Source organism: Haemaphysalis longicornis, unplaced genomic scaffold (assembly GCF_048455015.1).
Source record: "Haemaphysalis longicornis isolate Haplotype H1 unplaced genomic scaffold, Haemaphysalis longicornis Haplotype H1 scaffold_3, whole genome shotgun sequence".
NCBI classification, from domain to species: Eukaryota; Metazoa; Arthropoda; class Arachnida; order Ixodida; family Ixodidae; genus Haemaphysalis; species Haemaphysalis longicornis.
The window spans coordinates 205094125-205100636 of record NW_027526335.1 but is presented as its reverse complement, the minus strand read 5'-3'; the positions used below and the strand labels follow the sequence as shown (position 1 = coordinate 205100636).

Sequence of the window (6512 nt, the reverse complement as noted above, 5' to 3'; positions counted from 1 at the left end):
AAAAAAAAACCTTACAAGGCTCGTTGGCAACGTCACTTTTTAACGAATTCTGCACTAAGTCCCTGCCTCTCTCCGTGAGGTTCAATATTGGGCTACTGTTTTGAAGGTCAAAGGTTGAAAGCAATAGTGGTGGATTACAATACTTGCACAAAACCCCTCGGTACAAAACCCTTACAAAACACATTCAAAACCCCTCGGTAACTTCAGTACAGTACGCCCTTATGAAAATTTCTACGTCCAGTCAAAAGACAGTCTGCGTCCCGAAGGAAACAGACTGCGTGCGTCCTGTGTGTTTCCTCTGTGTTGGAATTTCGCCACCGACTTTCTGCGTACTCCAAGTGTCCCGTGTGTTTCCGTCCTCCATGCGTCCAGTCTATCTCCCAAAGGCAACACAGACACCATACGGCCTTTGTGTGTCCCCTATATGTCTTGAAGGCAACAGACCGCATTCGTCCATTGTGTGTCCCCTGTATTGAAATTTCGCCACCGACTTTCTGCGTCCTCCAAGAATCCTTTATGTTTCCGTCCTCTACGTATCCCACAAGCTTCCACCTTTTGAGTGCCCTTTGCATGCTGTCAAATAACAGCACCCAACAGCCAGCTGCATGTAGAAAATGTCAGCCAGCTCCACAGTCACTGTTTCATGCTGCAGCTGTTTCTGTAAGAGCAAGCTGACGAAAATCACATGAATCACACGACTCTTGCAAACCTGACTATTTTATTCAGGTTGGATCCATACGTGCTGCTGCCGCCTGCCACACCAGGTGTCGCCTCATCTTTACCCCTCACAGGACGGGATAGCCACTGCCACGCTTGAACCTGAAATGACAAACGCATTGATCGCATATGAAGGGGTTTAAACAAACACGTCTCAAACATTTGCTGGTTATGCTTATAAATATAAAGGAGTGTTCCCATACAAAACTGAACCAAGTATCCTGAAAGAGAAGGTACAACTTCTAGGTTGCAAAATTAGCCACAAAATTTAGACCACATAAATTAACTAATGAGCTTACGAACATCAAATATGACATACTGTTACATAGGCAACACAACCCAAAACTAAGTACTGTTTAGATTCATGGCCTCCTCATGACGGGCATTTATACAGCCTCGCAAGAACATTTGAGATGAGATTATTGCAGCAGCACTGTGGGAACAAAGCAATATGGGGGGGGGGGGAGGGGGGGGCAGGGAAGGCAACATAAAATTGCATGAACATGCTAAGACAGGCATTGATCAGTCGTCATCATGAGTAGTTGCTTGTGTCTACGCGTTCTTTGGAACCTATAAAGGCAGCAGTTTTATTGTGCATTTCGTTTACGAGACAGCACTTGCATTGTCTAGTTTGTTTGTCTGTGCTTGCTTACAAAAAGCAAAATGTACATCACCATGAACTGACCAACCTCTAGGTTGGCTCCTCACTTCTTATATTTCCTTCTGTCGATCGGTAGCAGACACAGGAACAGAAATAAAAAACAACCCTAGAAAAACGTGGTGGATAGCACACTTGCACCCATTATTGCACGCGTGCCACGTGGTCACTCATCCCAACAGATGTACAGTGCACGGAGTGACCCCCAAGCAGCGAAAGCTGGGCGTGGTCGCTCTGTACTTTGTGAAAATACAAGCTACTAGAAAGATTTGACAGATAGCACAAACAGTGCAGGTGCGCCAACTTTGCACCATGGCACGAATTTTTCAACGCACAACAGAAAACGCACCGGTATGTCAGTGACACCGTGGAGGAGAAATTCGAAGACAAACCAGGACATCAGTGACAGTGAAAGGGTTAAAGCAGTCGAATACAGCAAATTTAATTTCAGGGTTTATGCTTACCAGCAATGAGGAAAGCTACCGCAGTAACTTGAGCCGACTACTCTGTAACGTGCACTCAAATGCTAAAAACACACAAGCATTTTTGCATATGTTTGCACACAGAGCATTCATACTGTTCGGAAATAATGCAGGTTTTTCCTACTATAAACATCATAATATTGCCCCCAACCACGCCATTTGATTTGTTTACAAAATGTTTTGTTACAAGCACCTGGCCACCCTGCAATCTTATCCTTTTTTAAGGGAACCGTCTTTTTCCCCTTTTTCCTTTGTATGCTGCACCAGCAGTCCTGTTTGATATGGAAAGGGTGTTGCTTTGCGATCCCTATCCTAGCTTTTCCTGTTTTTTATTGAAAATGTTCTCGATCTAAATGAATGAGTGCAAAAGAAACCCTGCAGCATTCAATTCGCCAACGCTCATCCATGCACGTCCCTTTGCTGACTCCTTCGAGGTTTGTGTTTTTTTATGTTTACTGCGGAGCACAAGTTTGCTCCGATAATCTATATTTTTACAAAAACCCTGCATTATCCGTAGCTACATAACAATATTCCAAACAAAGTCTGATACACAAACCAGAACCCCCCACAGCTCTTTCTTCAATTGCCGAGTACCCTTCTACAATTGATTGATTGTAGGGTTTAACGCGCCGACGCAACGCAGGCAATGAGGTGCGCCGTAGTGGAGGGCTCCGGATTAATTTTGACCACCTGGGGATCTTTATCGTGCACCGAAATCTCGTACACATGGGCGTTTTTGCTTTTCGCCTCCATCAGAAAAGCAGCCACCGCGGCCGGGAATCGAACCCGCGACCTCGTGCTCAGCAGCGCAACGCCTTAGCCACTGAGCCACCGCGGCGGGCACCCTTCTACAATTAGGACCATCATTATATTTGCTAGAGTAAATAGCTGTTCAGGGGGGGGGGAGGGGGGGGGGGCTACGATGGCCAGTGAGACTCATTACACTACATGAAACACAGTGACAAAAAGGCACGCAATACACCCTTTTCACTGCTAGGCACAAGTTGCATCTAGGGCATTGAAGTGAATTCACCTAAATTCTATTTCTGGGTGCATGGAATTGTTACACTCATGTAATGTAATCCATGATATGACTTTTGAGTAGAAGTCTAAAGATCTAGTTCATCTGTAATAGGCAGTAGAAGAAAAATCCCCACACACTGTCTGTGGGTACCACGCAACTACCACAGTGAACAAGGGTGACAAAGTCGTTATTAATTAATTCATGGAGCAAGGACGCAGCCCTGATGCGACAAAAAAAATAAGAAAGGTACCAGGAAGTTTCTCACCCTCATCGGTTCCTTATTTTTTGCCCCATCTCTGCAATGTTCTTATGTCTTAATATCACTGAGGTACCACAAGAATGCCACAATGGTTTTCTATATTTTCATGTTCTCTCAGCCTTCAAAATCGAGATTTTCATGCATTTCACAGCCGTAATGAACTCCACTTACAGGTCGTGCAGGATAGATAGAAACAGGAGGCAGCCAATCCTTCTGGTAGCTCACAACGTACATCCTCCATGTCAAACACCTGGCCCTGTAAAAAATGGAAGTTCAAGTAGTAAACAAGCCGTAAATATGCGTTATAATGCCGTGAAATACTCGCTCTGACAGGACATGACAGAATTTCTTTTTTGTAGGTGCAAAAAAGGCGCCTTCAGTTCTTTCAAGCTAAAAAATAAGTACAGTGCTCACTGATTGAAACGCAACACTGCGAGCGCGTGGCCGCCAATACATGCAGCGCCGTCCATGGACGCCGCTGTCAGCGCACCGCTGTCGCTGCGGGGAACCACTGCCCCGCTTATTGGCAACCGGAAGCAGCAAGCTTATGGTCAAAACACTCTCATCCTCGTGGTATACCACAATGCAACACCTAGCTTCCACGGGCGTCCACTGGCGGCGCTGCATGTAGCGCAGGCCACGTGCTTGCAGTGTCGCGTTTCAATCCGTGAGCACTGTACATACATTACAATCCTTACAAGGCTTTCAGCCATACTTTAAAGGAACAGAAGCATCCTTACACTGAATTAATGTTAAACTAAGCCTATTAAATATCCCTAGGTGGTAGAAATCTGTGGCCCCAGATTTCCACTGTGCAAGCACATTCTCTGGTCCAGAGGGTGCGAAACGTGGTTACGGCTTTTAAAGGAGCCATGAAGAGAAAACACAAGTTTGGTTCATTCAAAGGATTCCGTTGCTAGAATCATGCTGACACCATTTTTAACATAAACTCCACTCAAATAAGCTACAAATTAGGAACAAAGGAAATGGCCATGCGACCCACTAGCTCATTTCCCGCAACAGAACCTATGTCATACCAGCCAGCTCTGCAGTTAGCGGAGGGCGGCAACAGCAAACGCGAATTAGGCAGAGGCTATAAGCTTGCCGAACGAACTATTTGCGCTTAAATTTAGGGCACATTCTTTTTACAGTAGTAAGAATGGTGGGACCAACAGTAAAGGTTAGGAAAGCCCACGTAAGCATAGAAGTACCGATGCGTACTGCTGTTGGTACTGCGCGCACTATGCTTGGTTTAGCTGCACAGGACTGCGGGGCTTTGGGTTTGTCTCAGACAATGGCCGATTGACACAAGCAACGGTGTCTTACGTGACCATATTTGTGGAGCGAGCACTATGTTTCACGAAACGATTATTTTCTCGCTGAACAAAAACAAGCCACGTTTAAATGCGGTAAAAACAAAACAAAAGCAGAAAGCGGCTTGCCACGGTATGGTGGCACCATCTAGGTTAACTAACGGTAAAGAAGGTTTCCCAATCGGCTGCAGAGCGGTCGGTTCCTGTGATGTCATTGCAGACCCTGAAAATGCACGATTTAGCGGGAAAACCAAAATTTTAGCTTCAATTAATGAATTTCTCAGTGAATAAAGCATCGTTTTCATTTGGACAAGTGCTGGGGGCACCATACCACACGAAATCTTTCGAATAACACAAACTTGTATTTTGTCTTCATGGCGCCATTAAAATTCTCTCTAAGGCACATGGTGAACGTCTCAGCGTGCCAATACCTCCAAGGGGTAGGCAAGTTGAAATGCTGACGAAACGAAAAAACAGGATGGCGAAGGAGCACGGTGGCAAGCCCACACCCTGTTTAATCTTTTTCGCACCGTGATTGTATCTCCATCACATGCATATTTGTAAGAATCAACACGTTTAACCCATGCTCAACATGTTACGGTCAACACAATTTATGCAAGCCAGCTACAAATAATGTCACACCACACAAGAATTTCTGTCTGATCATGACGATTCTGGATGAGCTTAGGAAGGTGGAAAAATTTCTTGCATTAAAACAGTGAAAGCTGCCCTGTGACTGCACCAGCAATGCAGGCTGGAACAGCATGTTTTCAAGCTGCGACGTCTAAACAATTATCTGGTCAAATATTCACTGCCTAAAGACCTTGTGCATGTGGTACTACTTATAAAGTTGCTAGCAATGCTTAAATGTTGAAAATTCAACGTATATGCAACTCTTACGTATTATAACTACAAATGTAATGCAGCCTCCTTGCATTTCTTTACCCGTAAACGAAAACTACCCGTTAGAACAATGCTAAGCTGCCTACGTCCTGTAAAAAAATATACTGTGGGTTAACTGCCTCCTAAAAAAAAAAAAATCGGGGAGTGGGCGTTTTGTTTTACAACCATTAACGCAGTTTTCTTTTTTTCTTTTTTTTTCATGCAACAAGCTTTAGCGTCGAATCCACCCAAGCCAAGCGGCGGCCGCTGGGCCGTCAGCATAATATTTTCGTTGCCGGCAATGGCAAGGGGTTCGATCACTCACACAGCATACTGGCCGCCGCTCCTGGAAGCTCATTATGACCGCGCCGACGCAGCCGGTAATTTACAATAAAAGAAGCGCGGCGAGCCGAACACCAAGGAATACTCAACACGTTTAACAAAACAGCACTGCGGCAACGCGTAATAAAATTTTAACATGCACCACGATAAACAATCACTTACGGCAGAACACGCAGCATTTTTCACACGTCGCACCGACAGACTGGAACTTGCAGTAGAGCCTCTTGATTCACGTAGGCACGCACAACTTGTCAGGTATTTTGTCAAATGGCGACCTCGATGTGCGTTTGCTACAGCAGCGCAGTACGGCGACGACACAGACGCTTTGCCAGCACTCACGATGTTTCAGGTGGCACAAAAGCACTAACACGTAATATTACGGCAGGAGGAGCACGTAGTAATTCACGTAACACCAGCAAATCGAAAACAAACCACCAAAACCACGCACAACGAACAAACCACGTCTTTTCTTGCGCACCTATAACAATGACTGCATATGTGCTAGCCTAGACTAGACTTATTACTACAGTTGGCTATCTAGCAGTCATAGAGTTTTAGCAGTTACTTTCTTCCTTCATCATCACCCCTGAAGCAAACTAGGCAGACGCCATTATAGTATTTTGTTAAAGTTGATAATAGCAAACATATATATAATGGCAGTATATTTTCTTGATGCAAGCAACGTCTTTTGTTGTCGTAAGTTGTTGCTACTCAAAAGCGAATAAGAATGGATTAACAAACGAAGTTATTATCATCGTCATCTACAACTAGATTGACTGTTTTGTGTTTTGTTCAGCGTCCAAGCATTCACCATTCACTGTTTGTGGGCTTTTCA

General features: G+C 44.7%; 1 long non-coding RNA gene across 1 annotated transcript; it reads right to left on the bottom strand.

Annotated features, from left to right (window-relative positions):
* Positions 1-221: 221 nt before the first annotated feature.
* Positions 222-6308, bottom strand: LOC144175936 (uncharacterized). The gene is made up of 3 exons (XR_013323722.1): positions 5840-6308; positions 3312-3396; positions 222-819 (listed from the first exon to the last, which is right to left on the bottom strand). It is a non-coding gene; the product is annotated as an uncharacterized LOC144175936 (long non-coding RNA).
* Between the last annotated feature and the right edge of the window lie 204 nt (positions 6309-6512).